We start from the raw sequence: 10,110 nt of genomic DNA, 5'->3' as shown, positions 1-10,110 counted from the left end.
GTTCATATCACATGACATCATTTTAAGCATTGACATTTGGGTTTTTTCGCTGTCGTTAAAAGGTCACATTGTTTGCTTGCTTCCTCGACTTAAACTCTGCACTTTTGTGGTAAAGCATCAACGCAAATATGAGAATGACTTGACAAGCACACCGATGTGAATAAACATACCTATTAAGCAGTAAACATCTAAACTTACTATTCGCAATGAGGTACTTGCTTATGAGAAACTTCATTAATCTAATTCTATGATAGGCCTACTTTGAACAAAGTTATCAATCTTGTCTCCCGTCTTCGATATACTTGGACTATTTGCTTTATTAATTTTTACAAGCATTTGGCCTCAACATACATCCTATTCTTTAGCGCTCAATCGCTCACTAGCTGAAGAAGGTTAGAATGTTTCTTTTTGTTTTGTTTTTACGCAGCAATCAGTCTTCTACGTATGGAATGCAAATGATAAAACCTCAACCCCCCCCCCACCCCAGCACAAACACTACATGCACACCAGCACCACCACCAAAGCAACAAAGTAATTAAAACTCAAGAGACTGTACTGTTATTCAGAAGGACAATGATTGACTGATTGATTGATTGATTGATTGATTGATTGATTGATTGATTGATTGATTGATTGATTGATTGATTGATATGATTGATTGATTGATTGATTGATTGACTGACTGATTGATTGATTGATTGACAATTTTATTGTCCGCAATGGGAATTCATCTTACATTGGATATCATAATATTGTTGATATGTATATAGGCTGCTATGGATCATCTGAAACACGGTTTTCCCCAAGAGAGAGAGAGAGAGGGGGGGGGGGACATAGAAAGAGGGGGCAGACTCTAAGTGACAATATTGATTGGAGAAACGGCACCCTCTGTTGTAGCGTTTTTATAGATTGACACCGACAAATTAAAGTCCCTCCGCTTGTCGAAAATGGCGAATGGCGTTAACGAGACTAAAGGGAAAAGTTCTTTCATTGGGGATTGCATGTTTAAATCTACACTGAGTTGCGACAACGCGATGTTTAACGAAAATTATGACACTAATTCACTCTTTTTATATATATGGTAGTGTAAAATGACAGTGACTCTCTTGGAGGTGACGTAATGGGTAAAAGACCAACTATATGGCTGTTGGGCTGAAACACTGGCAACAACATAGTTAGCATCATCACTTTTTGTAAGCGATCAGAGAAGAGAAAAAGTTATTTTCATATCACTTTTGCCCCCATCCCGATATCCGCTGTGGTTAACGGATCTAGCATTTACATTTCTTTAGAGAACGATGTGCAATTTCTTCTGCATCTTATTTTCTATTTGTTTATTTGTGTGAGTGTGTGTGTGTGTGTGCGCGTGCTTGTATGTGTGCATGTGTGCGTGTGTGTGGGTTTTTTTTTTCAGTTGGTTTTCCAAACCCGTCGTTCTTCTAAATCAGGTTAGACAGAAATTCTCTTAACATCACTTTATAATGCCAACGTTCACCAAGCGCCCATCACATTCATATTTGAGGACAATTAATTATATATATATATATATATATATATATATATATATATGTATATATTAAAATATATATATATATATATATATATATATATATATAAACCAATTAAATCCCAATGCGAAGTACGGCGCGCAGTTTGGTAGTATAGCTGCCTGAATAATCACTTTTGCTGGCTGGTTCTCGCTTCCTTTTCTCCCTTGCAAGCTCCCTTCCATACCAGTTACTCAGTAACCTACAAAAACATCTTATTTGATTTGATTTGATTAATCTGGACGATATTGATTTTGTTTATCGACTTCTTTACCATCATCATACATATTGGTCTCAACGTACAATTAATTTTCAATTCAAGGTAGGGAAAGGTTTTTTGTTTGTTTGTTTGTTTCGGGGTGTGTGTGTATGTGTGTGTGTGTGTATGTTTTGTTTGTTTGTTTGTTTTTTGTTTGTTTGTTTTTAAGATTCGGATTCAAGGAGATATAGGTCCTACCCCTGAGAGTCTAGTGACAAACTTTGAGTACCTGTCTCATTACAACGCGCTGGTTTCGATTATTTCTCCTTGCAGAGAAAAAAAACCGGTATATTAGAGTTGTTGCTAATTCAATAGTAAACCCATGCAAGAATCGATTCGGCTACAAATATGTGGACTTCATTATAATTCATAAAGGAGTGCTTCCTAGAAGATCTACAGTAGTACCCAGTGCTTCATATTTTTATGGCCAATAACGTGCCTAAATACGTCTTTCGTAGGTCACAAGGATTTATGTCAAATATTACTGAAAACCTTCATTATCAAGACGCAACCATTCAAGAATAGAAAATTTCATCTCAATGGCCAGAAATGATGACAAAATTCGAGGGAAGGATAATTGTGCATCCAGCCAATAACACCCGAGGACAGAAAAGAAAAAAACAAACAAACACGTGAAACACGTGAAACGCCTAAACATTTCGTATTAATACATGTGTATACAGTAGTTTGCTTGTTGTGGTAAACAAAATGGCATGCTTAAGTAGCGGGATTCAGGGTGGAAAACTTAAAACTTGTAAGTACTTGAGCCCCAATACCTCACGACACCAAATCGTCGCCGTAATGTCCTAACATCGATTTGGAGAGATAACTCCCAAAATGAGTTACAAAACATGCACAACAAAGTAGTAGCCAAATCACAACACAGTTTGATCTTTGTTTGTTGATTTGTTTGGCGAAAGAAAAAAAGAATCAGTGTGTCAAACTTTGTAGAATATATCTGTTCACAGAGCATTGTGTATAATGGACTCTTGTTGGTCATTCCTTTTAAAAATGACTACACATGCCATGCATGCAGGGCATAATAGAGTGTACTGAAAAAAAGAGGTGCACACAAGAAGAGCGTATCTCATTATTACCTTTACTGATTTTAAAACAAAGACACGGACTCTACAAAATGTGATGGACGTTGAATTTGAATATGATGATAGTGAGTACCTAAAATATTGTGTGCTCATGTAAGCGTTATGTATATTGCTTTGTATTACTTTTACACGGAAATAAGATCATTTGAATTGAAATTGAAGTGAACTGAATCTTGGAGCATAATGATCATCGTTTATAATTGCGTAAAACAAAGCGACAATGGTCGCACAAGTGTCATTTTTGTCTTTGTCTGGTGACTTTCTTTCCTTCTTTTTCTCTCCATCTCCTCTTTTTGGTTGACACCTGGCATGCCTGGACAAAATATCAATTAATTCACTAATGCTAGATTTTGTCTCAACTTTTATGGCAGTTGTCGCTGTGTTTTTATTGTTCTAATACGGATAAGTTTGTGATAAGTGTATAATCATACATTCCTTTTTAGGCCAAGAATGACGTGTTTGCGCTTCTATTGTGTATGAAGACAGTCCCTTCTGTAAAGATGAGCCAAGCAATTAAGAACAACTCCCAACCGCCTATACCACACCACTCCCTACCCTCCCCCACACGCACACGTACACACACACACACACACACACACACACACACAGTGGACACACATACACACACACACACACATTATCCCTCCTCTCCAACTCTTTGTTCATATTTGAATGACCATAATATTAATCTTCTCTAGAATTCCAGTTACGAGACGACGCAAGGGGAACATTACATTTAGTTTATTCGATTGTAGATTTATCTTATAGTTCACTTCACTTCCTTTAAGAGCCAATATACAATTCACTGTAAATATTCTTTGCTTTGTGCATTAAAAACTGACAAAAGATAAACAAAACAAGAGAGATAATGAAAAAACAGACACAAAAAAACAAAAAAGCATAGAGATTCACTATGTAAAGATAGGTATGAAAAGTTATCAACATAAAACTTATCGAAAGATATCAATAACTCTGAACGACTTGAGGGAAACTTTCTTAAATGTAACTTTTAAACACCCCAAAATAAAATTGCCAGAAAGAGCAATTAATATGCACAGGAGTACAAGCTTATATCCAAGCTGTACTGTGTGCTGTTTGGAATTAATTTCAATGATACCGCGATTATTTTGCTGCGGTACTCTTCAGATAGTTTCACAGCTTGTTGGTAATCCAATTCCTCTGAGAAGAACTTAACAGGAATGGTTCCCCCTAAACAAAAGACTAATTTCGATTGTTTGTTCGTGGTCTTGGTTATTTGACATTTAAAATTTTAATTGCATGAGTCCACGTTTCCAAAGACAGTCGTTGGGCAACTTGGGCAGATACGCCCTGGTTTAGCTCAGAATGATGGTCAGAAAGTAAAAAAAAAACCAACAAACAAACAAACAAACAAACAAACTAAACAATGCACAAAAAGAAACACCAAAACAAGACAAAAATGAGAGAAATACTTTTTGTATCCTTGTGCAGAGTGGATTGTGGCTGAGTGAAATACGTATACAAGAAAACTTACGGTTGCAAGTGACATCATTATCGAAGTTGTCTTTTTGTCAAACCTGTTTGAAATTGCTTCCAAAGAGTGCCAATCACTCTTCCAATGTTTGCAGTAAAAGCCACTACAGTGTAGTTTGGAAGGGTAAGTACAATCAGCGAAAGTAAAGTTTATTCGATAACAAAGTTGCTTGTCACGTATGACAAGCAACAGGCATGGCCTTCACGTTAACATAATTAATTATTGTTCAAATTGCGCGGAAGTTTCCTTTTCGTACTTGGTACTCTTAAATCTCTCAATCACTTACCAAAGAGTTGATATGGATGTAGTGACCTCCACGTTGATATCCTTTCCGGCAATGTTGATTTTTCTACGATAAGAAGTCAACGAAGAGCTGAGGTCTCTCGCCAAACCATCATAATCATTCCCCTCTCCATGTGAATTCCGCTCCTGTTTACGTTTTTCTTTCTTTTCAAGAATGCCCGAGGAGAAACACACTTGCTGGGAGTGTCAAAAAGTAAAAATCATCTAATGTGAGCTCTGACGATGAGATAATGATTAGAAAAGAAAAAAAGAAATAACAACAGTAGCGAAAGATATCAGAACATAGCGATGAGTTGCGTCAATGAAGATTTCCCTATCGTGGGCTGCAAACAAGCGTCTGGCCGTCTGGTTCTGCTCCCCGAACTCTCCGGCCGCACGAAGGACGATCCCTGCTGGCGTCTCGTCTACTTTGGTTGGAAGTGTTTTCTTTTACCGTTTTGAAAGCGTGCAGAATAGCCCGACGTCCGAGTGAATATTTCCGTTAAGGTTTAACTTCAAAGTTTGATGGGCTACTTTTGGGGGGAAGCAGAAGCAAAAAATCCACGTGCCAACACTACAATGCGTGGATATAAAGTCAACTGTTGTGGTGTTCTTTATCTCCAAGAGGAGCCGTAGGTCCCTTTCGCCCGGCTCGTGTGGTCGGTCTGAGCTGAACAGTGGTGGTACTTGAGAGATGGACCAGCCTTCAACCAGCGCACTGCCGCGAGGCACTCTGAATATGAGGGCCCTCGCCGGCGAGACCGCCCCGTTGGGAGATTGACATGTTGGTCACCAGTTGCCACATACAGTATACGTAGCTCTTGTTGAGCTTCTCAAACCACCTATGTATGTCTATTGTTGTTGTTATTTTAGTCTTTGGCTCTTTTGCAATTGTGGTTAAGCCCAGTCAAGTGGTATAGAAATTAAAGATATGGTCAACAAAATCGCTGCTTATTTTTTGCAAGAACGTTGTAATAAATGGGCAGTAGTTTGCATATAACTGAGTGATTGTAAACTCTTTTCAGGGTTGTATTTCTAAGATACTGTGATGCTATGACTGAATGCCAATCATTCCTTCCAGAAGATATTTGGGACTGGAATCAAAGACTAATACAACTTCCGTATCGCTTGGAAGAGCACAGCGGGAAACTTCTTGCGACCACAGGGCACATTGGAGAATGTCCTTTTTTCAGCAAAAGAGGGAGCTATGCCCCATCTCAGCATTGCCGCTCATAGCCTTCACTATTAGCACGCGTTGAAAGCACGAGAATACATTTTTTTTTATTAACACACCTACATCCACGAACGCACACACAGACGCAGCCACACTCACATTGGAGTCCCACATACACACACTTCAAATCTGCGGGGTAGAGACAAAATTGCCAGTTTGCGCTCTTTTATTCTTAATCTCCACACATACTAAGGAACATCACATCTCAAGTTAGAAATAACAGAAATAATGGTCTCCAGGCAAAATGTAGTGGTGTTGGTAATATTGATAATGGGTATTCATAACCGTTTTAACCTTAGAATTTATACACGAATAAAGGCGGTGTTATGGTGTTCATATCTCATAAACATTTTGCATACCACCGCGTACTATCCTCAGATTCAAAACTGACTAAAAGCCTAAAGATTTTGAGCATGAGCTTCATCAAGGCTCACGAAATACTCGAATATTCTGTGTAATCCAAGAAATAAGGAATGATAATTCACTGACGACTTTCCAGCCGTACAGACGAGTAGATAATAATTTCATATCCAAATCACATCATTCCCAGTGGCGGATCCAGAGGGGGGCGCAACCGGCGCACGCCCCCCTTTAATTAAAAACAAAGAAAATAAAAAGAAAAAAACTGAAATGAAACCCGGAAGTGGCACCAGAAATATTAGTCACGCCCCCCCCCCTTTACAGAATTCCTGGATCCGCCCCTGATTCCTCTATATATTTTGGTGAACTGTGCATGACTTGTGATGTTGACTGAATAGCTGAAGGTGAGACATTCTAGATCATTATGGGCCATGAGCGCCCTTCAAAGGTGGATAACGGGGAGTAAATTACCATGTGACACAGCAGAATTACTTGAGTCGAAATCGAGCCCCATTTGACCAAAAAAAAAAAAAATAGAATGCTTGACTTGTAAATGTTTGTCATCATCATCTCCTTCTTTTGAACGTTTTCTTTTTTGGCCCATGGCCGCTCAACCTTTCTTTGTGTTGTTATTTTATTGTTTTGTTTGTTCCTTTCCTGTCTTTGTTTGCTTGGTCTATTATCTGGAAAAAACAACAACCCAAAGGTTCATTTTCAGGTGCATTCGTCTTAGTTGCTATGACCTTAATGTTTATGTACAAGATTAGAGAAATCGAGTTCATTCGCCTATGCTGAACGTTTGACATAACACGTTGTAGTGATGATACATCGGATCAATCAGCATGATAAACAGTAACCATGGTAACAGTATTAAACAAGATTGGAGATGGAAGCATTGAGGAAGGCTCTGCTCTGTGGAGTGTCTTTGATGGCAGAGAACAATCAAAGTAGAATTTATTGTTAATTCATATCTGCATGCATGTTACAAATCCACCCTTATGCCCTAACTCGTCGTGATTTGTAAAATCTCTTCAGAGATTGAGCTAGGCAAGTTGACCGAGACAACAGTCCAGACGGAGGTTAAAAGAAACCATTGGCCAATTTTGACAGTAATTTGAAGATTATCTGCTCCTCTTTTGTATGTGCATCTTTCTATTACTCCTTCACTGTTTCTCTCTCTCTCTCTCCCTTCTCTTTCTTATCGTCTACTCTATTGTCTCTCTTGTTAATATTTTCCCATCTCCCCCCCCCCCCGCACTTTCATCCACAATGACACTTCTAACTGAAGAGTCCTCAAACGAAGAGATTTTAACCTTGGTGTTCATTCGCCGATTTACCAGCATTTAATAATGCCTGCAGGCTCATACAACCAAGGCCGAAATACATCTCGAAATCATGCACAATCTCAAATTGCGTTATTTGCCTCCGGGTTGATTTACACTAATCCCCCATCAAAATAGAAAAAAAAAAACAATAACAGCAGAAAATTGAAGAAAAAAAATATGTGTGGCGACACATTACTTCAATTGGATGATTTAAGCGGCATGTTAAGAAAAGAAGAAGAAAAATCCACACGTTCAGTTGCTTTCGATTTCTTATCCCTTAGCAACAATTTCTACTTTTATTTTTGTCTTTGTATCAAAATGATTTATTTTATTGTGAGAACATCACATGTTAATTCAAAACAAGATCACCGTGTTACAGCTATTTTTGTGTGATTCTTATACAATAGGGTGTGGTAAGTAACAAGTGATTAAAAAATCATCACCCTAGCTCTTTGTTAGTCACAGGATTATGACTAGTTATGATCTATCGTTGTTCTAATGTTGAAATCCATAGGTGTTGGTGGGATGGGTTTGTTGTTTTTCTTCTCCCTTTTCAAGTACATGTATAGCGAAAGAACAGTAACAGACGGATATTATTTTCAAATTTTGAATTGGAATTCATCCGTATTGGAACCACTGGAAGCAACGCGTAATGTACTAGCTGCTTGGCGCATCAGTCAGACTACTAATTAATGTTACAGAGAGGACCTTGTCTTGAATGTGTGCTAGTTATTCCAGTTATTATAAGATGTTGAGAAGAACATGTCCGCTAAAGCTTTGCCCTAGGAATGAATGTAAGTTGTACCTCCTGTTTGATCAAAGCGGATAGAGAAACGAAAACTGAATGCTTGGCGTAAAACCTCTAATGGTTACAATCAGTAGGTGTGAGGAATCTATAGGTATATAGAGTATAATATTCTTAACAAGGTGATCATCATTACGTTGAAAAAAAAGAACACGAGAGTGGTTTGTTTGGATGTTTTGTGGTTTTTTTTCTTCGTTTGTTTGCTTGAAATTGATTGCATGTAGCACGTTTAAAGATAAAGAGTTGCTATTACCAATGGTGGGTACACATTTGGCGCTACAGTTGTAGCAGACGGCTTCATCAAGACCTCTAAAATCGTTGCAGCTGATCATCGTCTAAACATGTAAAGCAACAGACTACACAGACAATCTGGCCTTCCTTCTGTGGAAATGGTTCAATATTGGCTATAGCCATGTATACGTACTTCTGTCTGTATCAGACTCGAGCACTTTTTTACGTTCATCTGACAGACGCACATGCCAATCAAAAGTCACTTCCGCCTGACTGGATAAACGCTGTCAATGAAACAAGAGGAGGATCTGTTTGTCCAGTCAATCGCATTTCTTCGGCCCTATGGAGGGCGGAGTAGTATCTTTGTCTGCTCCCATTGTGTTGGTCCTCTCTCCCTCTCAAGGTGACTAGCTGGACAATGAGTTCCCCCGCTGAACTGGCTCCCGCATGACCGGGAAACCCCTCGGTTTGAGGAGGGTCCGTCACCGCCCGAGCTGACGGGCGGACAATAGGTGCAGACTCGCGCTACTCGATCCCGTCAACAGGCAAGCTGTGCGGCGCAGATCACGACCTCTTCAGCGTCCTTTGTGTGCCGTGATACGGTTAAGTCTCAGCTTGTGAAAAGGCACGAAATTACGCCGAATTGTTGTTTTAGATTCCCACCTATTCTCCCTTTTCACCACTCCGCCCTAATATCTGCCTCTTTCTTTCTCTCCGATTCTTTTGGCGGAAATAAGGTGACTGATTACACCTCTATTTACTCGTCACCTTTCTCCGTCCGACGTGCTGACATTTTATTGACATTGTGTCAAGCCAACTGACAGCCACATGTTACCACGGTCTGGTAGCCCGCACGTGCGAGAGATTCGCTCCAGTAGAGTCATGCCACTATTTCAATTTTGCTCGGAGTACCAGTTTTAAGCTTTTTAAGCACAAGCATCACGAAACCTCGTCACAATATCCATTGCCACACTGCAGTTAGCAAAGAATATCCGACTTCAATATTGACACAGTATGAATTCGTTCGATTTTAATTTTGATGGTTATCATTTCTTTAAAGCTTTGATTTGATTTTTTTCTTTAAAAAAGTGTTTGGTACTGCAGCAACGTAATGCATGATATGACTTGTACAGCCAAAGTGTCGCTTTGATTATAATGCGAAAATGGTTATTATTTAGTGATATTAATTTGTGCGTCATTATTTCAGCAAAATACAGTGATTCAACGCCTAAATAATTATAGTTCTGCTGATATCCTACTCAATGTTTTACAGAGTGAAGTACTACACTCAGGTCACAGTGGGAGTAAAAGATAAAACCAAAACAAAACAAAAATCCGTTCCTGTAGCAACTGTTTATAATGTTTCATCAATCTGTCAGCAATCTTGTTTATTTCTACTACTAATTCAATTTCAGTCATTAAGCATTAAGTCATTTATTGATAATTTATCT

This window comes from Diadema antillarum, unplaced genomic scaffold (genome assembly GCF_040938485.1).
Source record: "Diadema antillarum isolate AM-2024a unplaced genomic scaffold, OU_Dant_1.0 scf00000085, whole genome shotgun sequence".
Lineage (NCBI taxonomy): Eukaryota > Metazoa > Echinodermata > Echinoidea > Diadematoida > Diadematidae > Diadema > Diadema antillarum.
The sequence above is the reverse complement of the archived record's forward strand: the minus strand, read 5'-3'. Positions refer to the sequence as shown.